At 48.8% G+C, this 21,509-nt stretch overlaps 1 protein-coding gene across 1 annotated transcript in view; it reads left to right on the top strand.

The window, feature by feature from the left end:
* The window catches only part of LOC147706394 (uncharacterized), a 207,030-nt gene that overhangs the window by 151,508 nt on the left and 34,013 nt on the right, over positions 1 to 21,509 (top strand). The window lies entirely within an intron of this gene.

Genomic DNA, 21,509 nt, shown 5'->3' on the forward strand with positions numbered 1-21,509 from the left:
GCGCTGGGGGACCTGGGTCAGATCTCACGGAGGGGGACACAGGGGACCTAAGAAGGGAAAGCCAAAGAAAAAAGAAAAGTTTTTAAGGCTTTACGGAAGTGGCTGAAAATAGGAATGGAGCGAAGATGAAGTGGGAGACTATTCCAGAACTGGGGGGCCAAGACGGAAAGACGAGTGCCCCCGGATCTGGATTTGCGGAAGCGGGGAATGTGAAGAAGGGAGAGAGAGGAAGAGCGGAGAGTGCGACTGGGAACATAGGAAGAAATGAGGGAAGTGATGTAGGCAGGGGCAGAGCGGGAGTGGGCGCGAAAGGCAAAGCAAGCAAGTTTGAAAAGGGATCTGAAGCGGATGGGGAGCCAGTGAAGGGATTTCAAAACCGGGGTAATGTGAGAGGATTTGGGGAGGGAGAGAATGAGATGGGCAGCCTGGTTTTGAATGGCCTGTAAACGTCGGGATTCGTGGGAGGGGATACCCACGTACAGGCCATTGCCATAGTCGAGGCGTGAGATGACTAAAGCCAAGACTATGGTTTTAAGCGCGTCGATGGTGAAAAAGCGAGATATTTTCCGAATAAGACGGAGGGAGAGGAAACATGAAGACACAACAGAGCTGATCTGGCTGTGCATGGTTAAGTCAGAGCTGACTTTAATGCCAAGGGTGCGAACAGAGGGAGAGGGCGTGGGGGGGGGCCAAAAGAGGGGGGCCAATGTGCAGGGGACCAAGGGTTAGAGGGACCACCCGTGAGGACAAGTTCCGTCTTATCAGGGTTGAGCTTAAGATGGTTGGCGCTCATCCACTCCGAGATAAAGATAAGTGTGGAACTGAACTTGGGAATAGAATCAGGAGAGGAAGACAGATCAAAGACAAGCTGGAGGTCATCTGCGTAATTATATACAGAGACCCCCAGCTTGAGAAGAGAAGAAACAAGGGGACAGATATACAGATTAAAGAGGAGAGGGGAAAGAGAAGAGCCCTGAGGAACACCACAAGTGACCGAACAGGAAGGGGCAGAGAAACCAGAGAGATGAACAGCCTGATGCCTATCCTGAAGAAAGGATGCTAGCCAGGAGAGGGCCGCGCCCCGAATGCCCGCTGCGCAGACACGGTCGAGAAGAATGGAATGGTCGACCGTGTCAAACGCAGCGGACAAGTCGAGAAGCACCAAGGCTTGGGGAAGGTTAACATCTGCCTTGCCCTTGAGTTCATCCAAGACCGCTAGAACCACCGCTTCTGTGGAATGGCCAGGGCGGAAGCCCGCCTGGTGGGAAGCTAAAAGGCCATTGTCCTCGATGTATGAGGAGAGGCAGGAGGTGACGTGGGTCTCTAGGATCTTACCCAGGTAGGGAAGAAGGGAAATGGGACGGAAATTAGCGGGGAGGGAAGGATCTAGACCAGGTTTTTTTAGAATAGGGAGGACAACAGCAGATTTAAAGGAAGAGGGGACAGCACCGGAGGCCAGTGAGGAGTTGAGAAAAGAGAGGGGGGGACCAGGACAATTAGTGAAGAGGATTTTGAGGATCCGTGCAGGAACACCATCCAAAGGAGAGCCAGATTTAACTTTAGACAGGTAGTTGTGAAACAAGTCAAGGGAGATAGGGGGGAAAGTGTCGAGGGAAGAAGAAGGGCGAGTGGCAGGGCTGGTGAGGGTAGGCTGAGGCACAGTAGGAATGTCAGCTTTAATTTTCGCAATCTTGTCGATAAAAAAGTTATTAAGTGACAGACAGAGGGGTTGGGAGGGAACCAGGCTGGGGGTGGAGCGATCAAAAGTGGCAAGATTGCGAACCAAAGAGAAGATTTCACGAGGTTTATTCACGGAGAGCGATACTCTCTCCGTGAAGTAAGAGGTTTTGGCATTAAGGACTGCTTTTTTGTAGTTGGTAAGGAGTTGTCTGTACTGAACTCGCAGAGGAGGGGAATACTGACGTCTCCAAAGGCGTTCCGCCCGCCTGAGATCAAGTTTTAGTGCCTTGAGCTCAGTGGAGAACCATTTGTGCGCATCGTATGGACGAACCGCTTTGATCTTTTTAAGCGGGGCCACACGGTCACACGAAGCAGCAAGCCATGTATTTAAGGCTTTGGCCTGAGATTCAAGGGGGAGACAAGTAAGATCAGGAGCAGAGGATACCAAAGAGAGTGAAAGGGAATCAAGATCGGTTTGGTTCCAGTTGCGGGCTAGAAGGTTTTTAGGGGGAGAGGGTTTCTCAGCCACACTTAAGTGAACAGAAAAAGAAATAATAGAGTGATCAGACCAGACACAGGGAGAGATGGAGGGAGGTAAAGCAAGGGGACAAAACGACCAGATTTGGTCAAGTAAATGACCATGCACGTGGGTCGGGGCTGTGACATAAGAGGTAAGGTTCAGACATTGAAGAGTGACAGAGAAGTCTTTTGAAGAAAGGTCTTCCTTAGGGTCTCCTGGCCAGAAGTTAAAGTCACCAAGAAGGAGCACAGAGGAGTTGTTGACCACAAGGGTGGCCAGCAACTCCTGGATGGAGGCTACAAAGGAAGGCATCGATTGAGGGGGGCGATAGACAAGAACCACAGTGAGGGGGGAAGGAAGGTTGAGGGAACGGGCCACCAGGTAGTCCACGTTAGCCTTGCCATCCGGGCGGTCAGCTCGGAGAGCATAGTAGGTGTCAGGGTAACATGGTAGAGACCATCAAAATGATGTTCTCCCCTCTAGTAAACTATCTTATCAAGATGCTGCCCCATGCCCTGTACCAGGACTTCCACCACAAATTGGATACCCTATTGTCCACATTGATGTGGAAGGGGAAAAAGGCTAGGATTAGTATAAAAAAGCCCTGTCTAGATAAATCTCTAGGGGGAGTCAATTGAGCGGATTTCAAGTTGTACCAAATGGCTTTCCTTGCCAAACAAGGTTCTTACTGGCTTTCATCCCCTGCTGACTACACCCCAGTGTGGTTAGACGTAGAGAAAGCTTTGTTTAAAAACCTCAATCCTGCGACGGCTCTGACTACTAACCTTAGCACAGCCACCTGCTCAAAATCCATCTTTCAGAACACAAAAATAGCCCTACTGAAAATAGATAAACTCAAGACTTCGCCGTTCCAACTGGGAATCGTTATGGTATAATAACGCATTAGTATACAAAGGGAAACCGCTATACAACGAAATTTGGAACAAAAAAGGCATCTACTTCCCACACCAACTGCTTGGCAACTCCTACCCCCTTTCCTTCAGAGAACTTCAATCCAGATACGGTCTTGACCCTCTAGAGTTCTATAATTTCCTGAATATAAAGTCCGCGATCTCTAGGGCAAAACTTTCCGCAAAACCTCCCTCTCTCCCGTGATACCTCTTTAAGCTAAATAGGCTTGGCCACAAGGTTTCCTGGCTTTACAAATTACTACGCCCGCAACACTCTAACCTCAATAAACAACTTGCACAGTTCTGTGAATCACATTCTTCTGCACCAATTTCAGAGTTAGACTGGTCTAAAACCTGGGGGTCGACCACGAGACATAAAATAAGCCCTTCACTCTCCCAGATGAAGTTTTGGCTCCTTCATGAAGCATTCTGGACTCCGGCACGCCTCTTCTTACACAATATCAGGGAGAATGCCATATGCTGGAATTGCAAAGACAGAGACGGTGACTTAGAACACCTCTTATTCCAATGTGCATGTGTAGTCCCCTTCTGGGACAGTCTTCGATTTTCTCTCTAAAATTTTCTCATTCTCCCTGCCCAGGGAACTCTCCACCCTGGTTTTTGGCTTTCTCAAAGCCGGTCCCATCACTGATAACGATAGGGCCCTACTAGTCTTACTCCTCACTGCCGCAGTAAAGATTGTTCTTAATAACTGGTAGGACACAAGTAAGGTGTCCTCCAACTGCTGGTTGAATTGCGTCACCAATCTAAGGGGTGCAGATAATATCTCACTTCAAAATTAGCCGTGGCGTCCCCCTCACAGGAGAATGTGGGCCACTCTTGACAACTACTTCAGCGTGCACAAACCACCTTGATTTCCCCAGCCATACATCCTATACCTACTCATCATGTCCCTAAATGACCTACCTGAACTCACTCAACAACCCCAACCACGCCAGCGATGGAACTCATATAAAGATCACTGCACGGATACTACATTTGTAATGCATATGCTTGTGATGGTACATTTTTTCCGTTTTATTATCCTCATGTTTTTCTTTTAGCTTCTCCCAATATATATTCCCGCCCATGTAGCCACTCGCTTGCTTTGTCTTTTTAAAGCCAATGCTTATTGCTATTGTTTCCATTTACTATTCCTTTTTTTTCATTGTCTATGTTTGTTTCTTTGCTTTTGGAAACACCCAATAAAAAACTTTTGAATAAAAAAAAAACAATTTCACAATTTCAATGTGCGTAAAAACATGAATAAATCAACTCTACATTGGACATAATCAAAATCAAGATTAAATTAAAAATCAGGATGAAAGCTATCCAATGGCACAACACTGTAAGAAGGTCCATAACAGAGATCCTAGCTTACTCACATATAATGCTATAGACTTATACCTAAGACAACCAGGGAGGAGACAGAGAGAAATCACCCAGGAAGTTAGAATCAAGGTACGTCTTGAGAATAGATACAAGGGAGCCTAATGGACTAAACATCAACAAAGACATGTATACTCAATTGTAATACTGACTTTTGATTCTTTACTTCATTCTATCAATCTTCCCATATATTATTTTCAATTTTAATTCTAGGAAAGCAGTTGGAGTAGCTGTCAGACAGCACTATACTGTGATGAGAAGTGGCATCAATTAATGAGGAGATTTGTCCACTGGGGCACCATATAACTCAGCAGAATGACCTGTTTTCAAGTATTCTCTTTATTTTTGGAAGTATTTTCTGGCTCTGTGATTATAATTATTCAAATAAGTAAGAAGGTATAAACGTTAGCCCACTGGGGCACAAAATGCAAACACCTATTTGCAGAGACTTCCTATGCGCTGATATCTCTGATTAAATATACTTGGATATTCTGCCATATAGAGCCAGGGTTGTTAAACTTTGCTCCAAGAAGGCGCTTCATTTTGTAGATGGCACAGAGCCTTTTCTTGATTGGGATTTAATCATGCTTATGCAAGTGATTCAATGAATCATGTGTCAATGTTGACTTTAATGTTCGCCCACTGGGGCCTTGTGAACATACTTATTTTGTACGTATGTGCACTTCTATTCCAACATGAAATCTATAAGCATTGTTGCACAGTCTAAGATGGCTCTTAAACTTTCAGACTGCTATGAGTCCATCATTTCTGTTTGATATAGTTATTTTTTTTTTAATTGGAGTGGAGGAATTATGTCGGCATCGTGACAAAAGCTATAGAAGCCAAAACGCGTTAATGCGTAGTTTTCTGCCTGCAATAAATCTTTTTGCACATAACGTAGAGTTGCTTTCCTGTTCTTTTACATTGGACCTGGAGTTTATATGTGTGTGTGTGTATATATATACACACACATTAACCCCAGATCTGTGACTGGGGGTGAATGTTTTGCCATTGTGCAACATTCCGTCCACCATCTTGTGTGTTTTTCAGAGGGCAGAAGGGCACAAAAAACGAGTGGAACAGAAGGCAAAAGAGGCACAAAAACGAGGGAAAAACGAGTGGCATAGAAGGCAGACGGGCACAAAAAACGAGTGGAACAGAAGGCAGAAGGGAACAAAAAACGAGTGGAACAGAAGGCAGAAGGGCACAAAAAACGAGGGAAAAACCAGTGGCACAGAGGGCAGAAGGGCACAAAAAACGAGTGGAACAGAAGGCAAAAGAGGCACAAAAACGAGGGGAAAACGAGTGGCAGAGAAGGCAGACGGGCACAAAAAACGAGTGGAACAGAAGGCAAAAGGGGCACAAAAACGAGGGAAAAACGAGTGGCACAGAAGACAAAAAGGAGCCAGAAATACCGGAAAAACAAGTGGCACAGAGGCAAAATGCAGAATACAGAAATACAGGGGCAGCTGAGAACAGAAGGCAGAACGGGCAGAGAGGCACAGGGGCAGAGAGAGGAATAGAAGGGAAAACCGGGCAGGGACACGGGGGCAGCGAGGACACCAGAAGGAAAGACCGGGCAGAGAGAGCATGGGGACAGCGAGGGGAACAGAGGGAAGAAAAAGGGGCACGACCACGTACAAGCTGCGGGGAAGACAGACAACAGCAGTCACAGACACAACAATGAAAATACAGGCAGTACAATAAAAGTAATAAAGCGGAGGATGAACAAACCTACCTACGGCCTACCACTAGCCACCTGGGATGAGGCGCAGGTGGTAGCCTGCGGGTGGTGGAGGGCCTCAAACTTCCTCAGCAGGGGCAGCTGGGGTAGGGAGACACAGGCAGTGCTGTGCGGAGTGGGAGCGACCTACCTGGTGGGGTAAAGGGTGGTTACTGTTCCCATTACATTCTGGGGTTGAAAAAGGATGGAGACCTTCGTCCTATCCAAGATCTGTGCCTTTTCAATGTCTTCATGGAAAAGGAGAAATTCAGAATGCTCACCCAAGTTCTGTCTTCGCTGGACCCGGGAGACTAGATGGTAGCATTGGACTTGCTGGATGCATATTGCCACATTCCCATCCTGCCTGCTCTCAGACATTTTCCTGCATTTCACGATGGGCGAAAAGCACTTTCAGTTTGCCGTGCTTCCCTTTAGCTTTTTCAGCGCCCCTCAGGTGTTAACTTAGCTGATGGTGGTGGTTTCAGCACATCTGTGGATGTTAGGGGTTCCAGTCTTTTCCTACCTTGACAATTGGCTGTTGAAGGTGGGGTTATCACCTGCAGACTACAGCAAACTTTCTGCAAGTGCTTGAGTTCACTAGCAACCTGGCGAAGTAACACTTTCTTCCCTCTTAGACACTCCCTTTCATCGGAGATGTTCTGGACACAGTGCAGTTTTGGGCCTATTCTTCCAAGTGGCATGTCCAGGATATTCAGGCTATGATGATACAGATGTCACAGCCTCTAGCCTGGATTTCGGTGAGAATGACTCTGAGGTTGTTGGGCAACACGGTCTCTACATCCTGCATGTAACCAGTGCCTGTTGGCAAATGCAGGCTCTGCAGTGGGACCTGAAATCCCAGTGGACAGAGTTTCAGGCAAATCTCTCTGACATGGTCCAGATCTCTGAGGGAACGGCGGAAGACCTGCAGTAGTGGCTTTGAACTGCAATTGGGTCAGTGGCAAACCCATCCATCCTGTTCTCAGGACACCCCCGCGCCGCACGGCCACCAGCTGTGTGTGTGCCCCTCGCTGCTGCTCGCAGCCTCGTTGTGCCATTTTCCTTGCCGCCCTAGCTGCCTGCCTCGCTGTTCGTTACCCCCGCAGTTCCCCCGTATTTTCATTGTATTTTGTTGTTGTATTGTTGTATTCTTATTGCCTCTGTTAAAACGTAGTCGTTTTCCCCCTGTGCCTTCCCCGCCCCGCTCCCCGCTTCCCGCTGCCGTTCACGCGGCCACACCCCCTTGTGCTCTGTGTCCTCCCCGCTCCCGCCTCCCAGCTGCTCCTCCCTCCCACTTAGCCTTAAATGGCAACCGCGCGGATGCGCAGCGGTCACGTGCTGAAGGCACGCCAGAGGCAAGCCCGTCTGCGCCCGTCCGCGCCTGGACCGCGCCCAGCACCAGGACCCCTGGCCCCCACCGATGCAAGACTACCCGACAGACCTACGACGCCACCACCCTCATCGCACTCAATGCCGGCTGGAACCCTGGCTGCTTTCGAGCCACCCCGAGACGCACCCACAGACCTTTCGCCTGCCAAGCCTGCCAATTCACCTGCCTCCGGACCTGCAACACCCCCGCCAAGTCGAGCACCAGCAGCAACCACCTGAAGTGCATCCTGCTCAACACCCACTCCGTCCAGAGACATGCTGTAGAACTCTGGGACCTGCTCGACGCGACAGCACCGGACGTCGCCTTCCTCACCGAAATCTGGATGAATGCCTCCTCAGCGCCCGACATCGCCATAGCCATCCCGGACGGATACAAGATCACCCGGAAGGACCGCGTCAACCAGACGGGAGGAGGCATCGCCATCGTACACAAGAACACCATCCGCATCTCGCCTAACGCCGACGAAACCTTCACCGCTGCCGAACACCTACACTTCCAAATACACACTGACCCCAAGACCACCCTCCGAGGCACCCTCATCTACAGACCACCGGGACCACGCACACAATTCAGCGAAGACATCGCAGACTTCATCAGCCCGCACACCCTGCCCTCCGCCGACTACATCCTCCTAGGGGACCTCAACTTCCACCTGGAAAACAACAACGACAGAAACACCACCGCCCTGCTGGACAACCTCGCCAACCTCGGACTCAAGCAACTGGTGAACACTCCCACCCACTACGCCGGCCACACGCTTGACCCCGTCTTCTCATTGAGCAAGCACGTCTCCTTCAGCCACGCCACCGGACTCCACTGGACCGACCACAGCTGCGTCCACTTCAGCTTCAGAAAAACTGCAACCCACCACCACCCGCAACAGGTTCCCCGCCGGAACTGGAGCAAGATCACCGCCGAGCAGCTCTCTGCCTCCCTCAGCCAGAACACACCCACCAACACAGCGGACCCAAACGAAGCAGCAACCTTGCGAAGTGGCTGACCGCCTGCGGCGACGACCTCGCACCATTAAAGAACCCTCCCAGCAGAACCAGTAGCTAGAAAACCCCCTGGTTCACCAACAAACTCAAGGAATCCAAGTAGAACTGCCGCAGCCTCAAGAAAGCCTGGCGACTCGACCAGACCACAGACAACAGGACCGCCCTCAAGCACGCCACCCGCAAACACCACCAGCTGATCCGCGCCACCAAGAAGTTGGCACTCAAAGAACGACTGGACAACAACGCCCACGACAGCAAGGAACTCTTCAGCATCGTCAAAGAGTTCTCCAACCCCAGCACCGGAAACAACGACATCACTCCCTCGCAAGACCTCTGCGACTCACTCGCCTCGTTCTTCCACAGCAAGATCGCAGACATACACAACAGCTTCGACGCACAGACCACGCACCCTACCGCCGAACCAACGCCCGCCACCACTACCCTCTGCAACTGGACCCCGATCAACACCGAAGACACCACCCGCACGATAAACTCCATCCACTCCGGATCACCAATGACCTCTGCCCAGACCACGTCTTCAACAAAGCCGACGCCATCATCGCACCCCATCTCCGGGACATCATCAACTCCTCCTTCCACACCGCCACCTTCCCGGAGAGCTGGAAGCACGCCGAACTTACCACCCTCCTGAAGAAACCAACGGCGGACCCCACCGACCTCAAGAACTACCGCCCCATCTCGCTCCTTCCCTTTCCGGCCAAAGTCATCGAGAAGACCGTCAACAGACAGTTGGCCGCCTTCCTCGAGACGAATGGATCCCTCGACACCTCGCAGTCCGGTTTTCGGGCCAACCACAGCACCGAGACCGCCCTAATCGCAGCCACCGACGACATCAGAACCCTGATCGACAACGGGGAAACAGCGGCCCTCATCCTCTTGGACCTCTCTGCGGCGTTCGACACAGTCTGCCACTGCACCCTAGTGAAGCGCCTCAGCAACATCGGAATCCGAGAGAAAGCACTGGAGTGGATCGTCTCGTTCCTCGCCGGAAGAACCCAGAGAGTCCGCCTCCCCCCGTTCAGATCCGAAGCCACCAAAGTCATCTGCGGCGTTCCACAGGGATCTTCACTCAGTCCAACCCTCTTCAACGTCTACATGAGCCCCCTCGCAGCCATCGCTCGCCAACATGGCCTCAACATCATCTCCTACGCTGACGACACCCAGCTGATCCTCTCCCTCACCAACGACCCCACCACCGCCAGAGCCAACCTACACGAAGGGATGAAAGACGTTGCCGACTATATGAGGAGCAGCCGCCTTACACTGAACTCAGGCAAGACGGAAGTCCTCATCCTGGGATCATCACCCTCCGCCTGGGATGACTCCTGGTGGCCCCCGGCCCTGGGAACCGCTCCCAAACCAGCGGACCACGCACGCAACCTGGGCTTCATCCTGGACTCCTCCCTGTCTATGACCAGACAAGTCAACGCCATCTCATCTTCGTGCTTCAACACCCTGTGCATGCTCCGCAAGATCTACAGATGGATCCCCACCGAAACCAGGAAGACCGTCACCCAGGCACTCGTCACCAGCCGACTGGACTACGGGAACACCCTCTACGCCGGAACCACAGCCAAACTTCAAAAAAGACTCCAGCGCATCCAGAACGCCTCCGAACGTCTCATCCTGGACATCCCCCGACACAGCCACATCACCGGACACCTGAGGGACCTACACTGGCTCCCCGTCAGCAAGAGAATCACGTTCAGACTCCTGACCCAAGCACACAAGGCTCTCCACGACCTGGGCCCCAAGTACCTCAACGACCGCATGACCTTCTACACGCCCACCCCCCAGCTTCGATCAACCAGCCACACCCTCGCCACCGTACCACGCATCCGCAGAGCCACCGCCGGAGGAAGATCCTTCTCATACCTGGCAGCCAAGACCTGGAACTCCCTCCCCACCCACCTTCGGCGAACCCAGGACCATCTCTCCTTCAGGAAACAGCTAAAGACCTGGCTGTTCGAGCAGTAACATACCCCCCCCCCCCCCCCAGCGCCTTGAGACCCTCCAGGGTGAGTAGCGCGCTTTATAAATGCCGTGATTGATTGATTGATCTCTCTTCCCCAACAAGAGCTGGCTGCAGTGACACTTCTCGGATGAGGCAGCCATCTGGGAGAGGTAGAGATCAGAGAACTCTGGTCTCTGGCGAAGTCCAAGCTCCACATAAACCTGTTGGAGCTTCGGACAATCTACTTGGTATTGAAAGCCTTTCTTCCCTCGATCAAGGGAAGGCTGATGCAGGTGTTCATGGACAACACCATAGCCGTGTGGTAGTGCAGCAAACAGGGCTGAGTGGTATCGTGGGCCTTTTGTCAAGTGACTCTGCATATCTGGACATGGCTGGAACACCTGGGCATTTTCCTGTTGGTTTAACACCAGGCTGACTCTCTAAATACCAGGCCAGACAAACTTAGCCAAAGATGCCTAGTGGATCACGAATATCGTCGCCATCCGGAGGTGGTGCAAGGTCTCTTTCAAGAATAGGGAGAGCTTTGGTTAGATCTGTTTGCCAGTGCCGGGAATGCCCAATCTCAGCAGTTTTGCACACTGGACTTCCTAAGGCGCCCCTCTCTTGTGGACGCTTTTCATCTCGAGAGGAGCTCCGGCCTCCTGTACGCCTTTCCACTCATCCCTCTCCTGCCCAAAGTTCTCCAGAAGAGCAGGAATGACCGGGCCCAAGTTATTCTTGTGGCTCCAGAACTGTTGAGCATGAGTATCAATCCCTGATCAGACTGCCTCTTTGAGAGGATCTTCTGTCCAACAAAGGTTGACAGCTTATATATAGATAGATAGATAGACAGATAGATAGATAGATAGATAGATAGATAGATAGATAGATAGATAGATAGATAGATAGATAGATAGATAGATAGATAGATAGATAGATAGATAGATAGATAGATAGATAGATAGATAGATAGATAGATATTGACTGAAAAAAGAAGGTTACAGGGACCTTATAGGTAGAATTAGCATTTAAACAACCTTACAAATTCACTGAAAAAAACAAAGATTACAGGGATGTTATAGTTAGGCTCAGGTTTGCACTCGTACACAACCAGTAAAATACAGTAGTTATAGATAGCTATTAGCAGTTTTGTTAAGATTTATTCCTTGTTGACTTTATTGAATATATTTTTAGAATAATTTATTTCTGATGTCACGATTAGGACATCCAACAGTAGTGCTGAAATTGATTGAAATTGCTCTTTAAGTGAAATCCCATATAGACCTCTTTACTTGGATGATGTGGCCTTGGGCTGGCTCAACAATGCACAGCGAGAAGTTCTCTTAGCCGATATTGAGAAGGAGGAGCAGCCATAATTCAGTTCCGGCCTGGTCATGCTCCTGGGCTGGATAGCTTACCGGCCAATTTCTATAAAGGTACGCTGGCCTCCTAATTCCTAAAGGCCGTATATGCGCAAGCGAGGAATTTGAGTTCCTTCCACCCTCAACGTGAGAGGCCCTGATTATATCACTCCTTAAACATGGTAAACTTAGCAGATAATTGCAAATCATATAGGCCTTAATCAATCATCAACTGAGAGCAGCACTTGCTGATGCACAATGGCTTTAGTGCTTTCAACAAATGGGCCGGATTACAGCTACTAGTCGATTACATTTAAAGTGCTTACACCGGCCCTATTACACCCCACCCAGGCTGCATAGATACCATCTGCGCTGAGATGACTGATGTAACAGATGTGGGATGGCTGGGGCTGACTTACTCAACCGGCATGGGAGTGCAGGGTGATTAAGTATTACTGGGAAGAGATTTCCGAACACTGTGACCCAAATGCTGGGCTTTCATTTGAACACTAACCCCTTACTGCTCTGCTGGGCTATTATGAGGATGTTGAAGCACTGATTTATTTGAAAATGTGTTTCCCATGGGTTGCTGTTGGCCAAGTGCGGAGTGGCGTGCAGTTGGGGTAAAGGGCATGCCCCCAAATTTAAGGAGCGGCTGCATGACTTCATTTACTGCATACTGCAAAGACCAAATACCCACCTATGCAGAGTTCTTATCTCTGACCTCACGGCCATGAGATATATGGGACCCCCTGTGGACACAACTGATGGAAACGGTATGCACCTGTTACAACGCATTCGTTACTCCGCACTACCATTACAACGCGACTTTTATAACGCATACCATTACAACGCATTGCGCTGGGGGGCGCTATAGGATAGGGAATAAGTATAATTTACTATCCAACACCTTCCCTAGGGTCCACGGGGACTGGAGTTAGAATAGTAAATTATACTTACCACTATCCAGCACCCCAAAGCGCTATGCGTTGTAATGGTATGCGTTGTAATGGTCGCGTTGTAATGGTAGGTAGTTGTAACGGTATGCGGAGTAACATGGTACATCCGATGGAAACTGCCCTTGACTTGGCTGCAGATTCTGCCACATCCCCTGTCTTCTCCAGGTGTTCCCCCTTTTGAGCATTGTCCACAGATATGGCAATAGATTCCACACGTTTCGATTGAAGGGGATGGTCTTTGTCATTACCCCTTACACAGCGAGTCGGATGTTGCCGACTGAGGTCTTTTTCTTACTCAAGATAATCGGTACCACAGTAATGTATGTTGTTATGGGCTAGACAAGCTTATTTTAGACATATAAGTTGTCAGACCGGTTGTTCATTGATGATTTTGAAATTGGATGATAATGCACATGGTTTTGTTGACAACATCCTACAGCTCGAATTTGTATTTTATGGTATGTATCGCAGATCTATATATATAAAAACGAAAGTATGTCTGTTTGTCCTTTATGCATTACTACACCATTCATCCGATCGCCATGAAACTTTGGGAAGTTGTTGAGTACACTCCCGCGAAGGTTTCTGGCCAAAAAAAAACAACAACAAAAAAAACAAAAAAAAATGTTTTTTAAATGTGTTTCAAAGTTGTTGAGTACACTCCCGCGAAGGTTTCCGGCAAAAAAAAAGAAACAATTGTTAAATATCGGCCCCCAGGGCCCTCATAATCTTTCCAATACTGAACGTTTACAATTTACGGTGCGACTCGCTTTTGCAATGACCATCAACAAAGCACAAGGGCAATCGCTGCAAGTGTGTGGACTAGATTTGGAGACCTCGTGCTTCTCACATGGACAGCTGTATGTGGCCAGCTCACGCGCCAGAAAACCTTCTGATTTATTCGTGTACGCACCAGACGGAAAAACAAAAAATACCATGTACTGGTGGTACGTCTGACCAGTGAGTCAAAATTTAGTGAACTGTCAAAAATGATGTCCAAGTTTTTCGCTGATTCAACTGGGATGGGTAAAGGGCCACAGGTTTCCAGCCACAATAGCTCAGACCAGACCGAGTGTTGAGCCCTTGAACACTAGGATCTCAGCATTCAGTTTTAGACAGTCATCTTTCACTCAGATACTGATTGCATTCATACACTGTTTCAATTTATCTGCTAGCAGCGGCAGATTGTCTGATATTGAGACTATCATTCGTATGTCTTCTGCGTAGGGTAACACTTGGAATTTGAGTGAATGCACCAGCTCAGCAAGGGCGGAGATGTGCAAATTTAAAAGAGTGGGGCTGAGGTGGACCCCTGTGGTACCCCACATGGGAGCCTAAAAGCATCTGCTCTGAAATCTCTAAAGCTTACTATATGGACCTTATCCGTCAGGAAGTAACAGAGGAGGTCCAAGGCAGTGGCAATCACACCAACCTGCTGGAGTCCCTGGACCAGACGAAATGGTGATATGTTGAATGCTGCCGACAAATAAAGCATCGCCAAGATGTTGCCACCTCCCTGATTGGCCTGGCCACGGATGGAATCAGCTGCGGCAGCAAGCGCAGATTCTGTGCTGTGTCCACTCCTAAAGCCATTCTGGGTCGTATCCGGATTTACCGGAGTGGGCAGCAATGAAATGGGATGAAGGCTTTTTAAGTCCTCCAATGCCCCGTTTGGTTTCTCTGTTGCAGATGAATGACTATGGCTTCCTTCCAAAAACTGGATACACCCCTAGTTCTCTTATATCGTTGAAGACTTTGTGCTGAAGAGTAGTAGTAAGAGCAGGAGCAAGTTGCAGATTTCTGGGAGGGGCAAGGATCATCCGGAGACTCCGATTTCCTGTTTATAAGATAGTTTTTTATTTGCAAATTCGAGATAGTGGCAAATGCAAACAAAACTGCAGGACAATTAAAGTCATGGATGGCATTTGAGGCGACCACCAGCTTCATTAATGTTAAATTTGGACTAGATCTTAAGGATTTTCTCTCTGAAATCAACAGTTACTTTGTCACAAAAACTATGATAAGCCTGCATTGGCTGTTGAACAGGAGTGTTGGAAAAGCTCCCTTATCACCTTGAAAGTTCATTCAAGGAATTGCTAGCAGATCTGATTTCATTAACAAAAAAGAGGTTCATCTGAAAACCAATGAGCAGACACTTTAGTTCTAGTGCAAATCTTAGCTTTCCATGGAGACACATTATCGCCACCTGACGAGGGAGCTGATCCCGGAAGGACCCTTCCTGGCATGAATATATATATATATATATATATATATATATATATATATATATATATATATATATATATATATATATATATATATATATATATATATATATATATATATATATATATATATATATATATATACACACATTGGCAAAGTGAGGAGTTTATCCGAGGTATCGGACTGGCGTGACCCGCAACCTACCCCTGGGAGCAAGGGAGTTACTGGCAGTAGCCGGTCCATAATCGAGTGGAAAGACGCAATCACTGTATATGCGTCGTTGACCCCATTCCACAGATGGAATGGTGAGCTGGAAGTAGGGGACAGAAGAACTCTTAATTTGTTTTTTCTCTATGTCCAAGCTCTTTTTCTGGATTCGCCAGACGCGTTTCGGGCCAACGCCCTCTTCAGTGGCAGACCAAGTGACATGACTGCAAGCTGCAAGCACCAGTAAATACCCACAGTAATTATACACAGGTGTAACACCTGAAGCAAAGCTTTCTGGGACTGGTGGTTTAGTAGAACCCAAGTGGGTCGCCGCCGCCATTCATATGCAAAAAGTATTAAAAGGATTGCCAATGTCCCCGCAAGCATCCCGCAAGTAAAAGGCACCTCCCGTACCACAGTAAGCTGCCCAAATGAGGTACCTGTGGACCCGCAGTTTGTCTGCGGTAGTGCAAACCCGCGACCGGGATGGTCGCTAACAAATGGAAGAAAGGGTTGCACCTAGGTGGGAATGCACTTACAGGTAGGAATTAATGCCAACACAAGGGCGCGAGCCGCGAACAAAGTCCTTTTCCTGCCAGACGCGTTTCGGGCCAACGTCCTCTTTAGTGGCAGACCATGTGACATGACGGCAATCTGCAAGCACCAGTAAATACCCACAGTAATTATACACAGGTGTAACGCCTGAAGCAAAGCTTTCCTGGGACTGGTGGTTTAGTAGAGCCCAAGTGGGTCGCCGCCGCCATTCACATGCAAAAAGTATTAAAAGGATTGCCAATGTCCCCGCAAGCACCCCGCAAGTAAAAGGCACCTCCCGTACCACAGTAAGCTGCCCAAATGAGGTAGCTGTGGACCCGCAGTTTGTCCGCGGTAGTGCAAACCCGCGACCGGGCTAGCCGCTAACAAATGGAAGAAAGAGTTGCCCCTAGGTAGGAATGCACTTACAGGTAGGAATTAATGCCAACGCAAGGGCGCGAGCCGCGAACAAAGTCCTTTTCCTGCCAGACGCGTTTAGGGCCAACGCCCTCTTCAGTGGCAGACCATGTGACATGACGGCAAGCTGCAAGCACCAGTGAATACCCACAGTAATTATACACAGGTGTAACACCTGAAGCAAAGCTTTCTGGGACTGGTGGTTTAGTAGAAGCCAAGTGGGTCGCCGCCGCCATTCACAAGCAAAAAGTATTAAAAGGATTGCCAATTTCCCCGCAAGCACCCCGCAAGTAAAAGGCACCTCCCGTACCACAGTAAGCTGCCCAAATGAGGTAGCTGTGGACCCGCAGTTTGTCCGCGGTAGTGCAAACCCGCGACCGGGCTGGCCGCTAACAAATGGAAGAAAGAGTTGCCCCTAGGTAGGAATGCACTTACAGGTAGGAATTAATGCCAACGCAAGGGCGCGAGCCGCGAACAAAGTCCTTTTCCTGCCAGACGCGTTTCGGGCCAACGCCCTCTTCAGTGGCAGACCATGTGACATGACGGCAAGCTGCAAGCACCAGTGAATACCCACAGTAATTATACAAAGGTGTAACACCTGAAGCAAAGCTTTCTGAGACTGGTGGTTTAGTAGAACCCAAGTGGGTCGCCGCCGCCATTCACATGCAAAAAGTATTAAAAGGATTGCCAATGTCCCCGCAAGCACCCCGCAAGTAAAAGGCACCTCCCGTACCACAGTAAGCTGCCCAAATGAGGTAGCTGTGGACCCGCAGTTTGTCCGCGGTAGTGCAAACCCGCGACCGGGCTGGCCGCTAACAAATGGAAGAAAGAGTTGCCCCTAGGTAGGAATGCACTTACAGGTAGGAATTAATGCCAACGCAAGGGCGCGAGCCGTGAACAAAGTCCTTTTCCTGCCAGACGCGTTTCGGGCCAACGCCCTCTTCAGTGGCAGACCATGTGATATGACGGCAAGCTGCAAGCACCAGTAAATACCCACAGTAATTATACACAGGTGTAACACCTGAAGCAAAGCTTTCTGGGACTGGTGGTTTAGTAGAACCCAAGTGGGTCGCTGCCGCCAATCACATGCAAAAAGTATTAAAATGATTGCCAATGTCCCCGCAAGCACCTTGCAAGTAAAAGGCACCTCCCCTACCACAGTAAGCTGCCCAAATGAGGTAGCTGTGGACCCGCAGTTTGTCCGCGGTAGTGCAAACCCGCGACCGGGCTGGCCACTAACAAATGGAAGAAAGAGTTGCCCCTAGGTGGAAATGCACTTACAGGTAGGAATTAATGCCAACGCAAGGGAGCGAGCCGCGAACAAAGTCCTTTTCCTGCCAGACGCGTTTCGGGCCAACGCCCTCTTCAGTGGCAGACCATGTGACATGACGGCAAGCTGCAAGCACCAGTGAATACCCACAGTAATTATACACAGGTGTAACACCTGAAGCAAAGCTTTCTGGGACTGGTGGTTTAGTAGAACCCAAGTGGGTCGCCGCCGCCATTCACATGCAAAAAGTATTAAAAGGATTGCCAATGTCCCCGCAAGCACCCCACAAGTAAAAGGCACCTCCCGTACCCCAGTAAGCTGCCCAAATGAGGTAGCTGTGGACCCGCAGTTTGTCCGCTGTAGTGCAAACCCGTGACCGGGCTGGCCGCTAACAAATGGAAGAAAGAGTTGCCCCTAGGTAGGAATGCACTTACAGGTAGGAATTAATGCCAACGCAAGGGCGCGAGCCGCGAACAAAGTCCTTTTCCTGCCAGACGCGTTTCGGGCCAACGCCCTCTTCAGTGGCAGACCATGTGATATGACGGCAAGCTGCAAGCACCCGTAAATACCCACAGTAATTATACACAGGTGTAACACCTGAAGCAAAGCTTTCTGGGATTGGTGGTTTAGTAGAACCCAAGTGGGTCGCCGCCGCCATTCACATGCAAAAAGTATTAAAATGATTGCCAATGTCCCCGCAAGCAACCCGCAAGTAAAAGGCACCTCCCGTACCACAGTAAGCTGCCCAAATGAGGTAGCTGTGGACCCGCAGTTTGTCCGCGGTAGTGCAAACACGCGACCGGGCTGGCCGCTAACAAATGGAAGAAAGAGTTGCCCCTAGGTGGGAATGCACTTACAGGTAGGAATGAATGCCAACGCAAGGGCGCGAGCCACGAACAAAGTCCTTTTCCTGCCAGACGCGTTTCGGGCCAACGCCCTCTTCAGTGGCAGACCATGTGACATGACGGCAAGCTACAAGCACCAGTAAATACCCACAGTAATTATACACAGGTGTAACACCTGAAGCAAAGCTTTCTGGAACTGGTGGTTTAGTAGAACCCAAGTGGGTCGCCGCCGCCATTCACATGCAAAAAGTATTAAAAGGATTGCCTATGTCCCCGCAAGCACCCCGCAAGTAAAAGGCGCCTCCCGTACCACAGTAAGCTGCCCAAATGAGGTAGCTGTGGACCCGCAGTTTGTCCGTGGTAGTGCAAACCCGCGACCGGGCTGGCCGTTAACAAATGGAAGAAAGCGTTGCCCCTAGGTGGGAATGCACTTACAGGTAGGAATTAATGCCAACGCTAGGGCGCGAGCCGCGAACAAAGTCCTTTTCCTGCCAGACGTGTTTCAAAGTATTAAAAGGATTGCCAATTTCCCCGCAAGCACCCCGCAAGTAAAAGGCACCTCCCGTACCACAGTAAGCTGCCCAAATGAGGTAGCTGTGGACCCGCAGTAAAGTATTAAAAGGATTGCCAATGTCCCCGCAAGCACCCCGCAAGTAAAAGGCACCTCCCGTACCACAGTAAGCTGCCCAAATGAGGTAGCTGTGGACCCGCATCCCCAACTAGCAGCAACTTTTTCTTTCCATATATATATATATATATATATATATCTCTACTGAAGATGTGCTATTTTTCAGGCCTTGCATTAGCTTCCTGGAGCATCACAAAACTCCTGTGAATGGACAAGACATCCCAGCAGTTAGGAGATATTCTGCTCACATGGAAAGCCCTGGATTTAATTCAAGACCAGGTTTTCTGATCAATGTCAGTGTTCGACTTATTTCCAAGACGTTTTACTGCCCCTGACGAAGATGCCTTCGATTAGGAAGAATCTGCGTATCGCTACTATTCAGGAATGCATGCCTATTCCTTACCCTGTCTAGCAAGGATTATATGTCTCCTGAGTTCCTCAGTTCAGACAGTCTTCCTTAACCTACTTCATTATCGCAATCCGAGGTAGAGTACCTTCATTCTGAGGAGGAGGAAAGTGTATTCATAATTAATTTCTCTAGATCAAGGCTCCAGCAAGTAGCTGCTTTGGTTGATCAACATGGAGGTGTGAAAGGAAAGAGCCATGTTCAGATCTTCACCAGAGGTAGTTTCCTAAGGAATATTATGTGATCTAGTAGAGCAGCAAATTTGGATGCTTCAACCAGTTCAAGGAAAGTGCCCAAGGGTGGCTCATGCCCAAGTGTTAAAGCACTTAGGAAACGAAAGAGGCCATTGTTGGGTTCTCCCCATATGGGCAATGTATCTGTCATAAACTTTGTTAATAAGCTGGAAGAGGTAGGCTGCAACTAGGAACACAGTGATTTGACCAAACAGTGTTAGATATGCACCACAGGTGTGTCTTCAAAGACAGTTACTCTTGTGGACAGGTTAAGTGCCTATGTGGGTCTTCCCCCATCTTCAGCGGTGAGTCCTTGGTCCAGTGTTGGTCTGGGGGCTCAAGGGGGACCCGGAATTTCCATACATCCTTCCAAGGGTAAAGATAGGGCAGGAAGTTACAGCACCACAATGGGCTGGGGTTCCTAGTCTTTATCCCAATCCATCGTAGCGACTGCTCCTTAGTTTTTGGTGGGTTTTGCTAAAGCCATCATGATGGAACTGCTTCCTGCAGTTCTTATTCTTCTTTTTCAGTTACGTTAGGGTATTTAAACGCTGCAGGAACAGCGTCAAGTGTGTTGCCCTGCTCATCGGTATTTTTGTTCAGTTCTCTCCTTTTTGCCCTATTGATTCTATGGTTTGGTAGCTCTCCTCCCCTTTTACTCCTTGTGGTTCTGCTGCCCTGTTGTTGTGGCCAATTCTGGAGGTATTTTTCAACAGTAGCTTTTGCTTCCAACTTGCAGTTTCCTTAGAGGGCAGATTCCAGCTTCGCCTTCTTTCCATTGGCTAGCAAGGTGGCTTCTGCAGGAGTGTGCCTCGTATGCCCAAAGCGCAGTATACTCCCTGTTCTTGAACTCAGTTTGGGAGTTACTGCCTAGAAAAGGAAATAGCTGGTAAGGCTATCTTTGAGGATTGGATTAACTGATGGCAGTTTAGAGGACTGACAAAATTGAAAACAAGCAAGTGATGGATATAATGCTAAAATGAATCTCAGTCATCATTCTAAGAGACTGAGATTTATTGTTTGCCATTTACAGTTGCATCTCATTGCCAAACTCCATATGTCTTATATTAGCACTTGTCTGGATGCAAAATGCTGCCTTTAAGGTTTAAGACTGAAATTACATCAGTCCTCTATTCTTTACCCACTTTACTGCAAAGTGTATTAGGATTTGGTCTTTTAGGTTTAGATTTCTTCCAGACAAACTCATTTATTTGCATCAAACAACACCTTTGGAATATTGGTTCCTTTGGGTTACATCACCTGATATTAAGGTGTTTCTCTTCAGGGCTTGTTCACCAGATAGTCAAATCAATGTCTTCTTGGACCGGGGTCCCAAGAAGCAGCTTAGAAGATATTTACAGCACGTAGTTTGGTTAAACTATCTTCAAACCCTGAGGCTTCCAGACCATTGAGCATCACATGTGGAAGGTGCTGGGTAGGCCTTAAACAGCTGTGTTGTTTGCCATTTCTTAGTGGTAGGCGTTCAATGAGTGGAGCATGTGCGTTCCCGTGCATCCCCCCATTAATTTCACACAATTCTCGATTTACTAAGGTTTGTAAAGCTGTAATTGCATGAAATCAGTATGCCTACCACAGAGAGGCATAGCGAGGAGAAATAATGTTTCATTCGGCATCACTCATAGAAAGAGGAAATTGTCTCTTTGGATAGTTTTTGTGCAGCAAGGTATACCTTCCTGCACACAAAGCAATCATGCTTGTAATGCAGCCACCCTTGCAGCATGACTTAAAGGTGCCTGTGTTGTCGCTAGGCAGCTACACGTGCACCAGCACAAGGGGGGAGAGCTGAAGGCGCCATATCTTAGTAGATATCGTGCTT

Source organism: Lissotriton vulgaris, chromosome 7 (genome assembly GCF_964263255.1).
Source record: "Lissotriton vulgaris chromosome 7, aLisVul1.2, whole genome shotgun sequence".
Classification (NCBI taxonomy): domain Eukaryota; kingdom Metazoa; phylum Chordata; class Amphibia; order Caudata; family Salamandridae; genus Lissotriton; species Lissotriton vulgaris.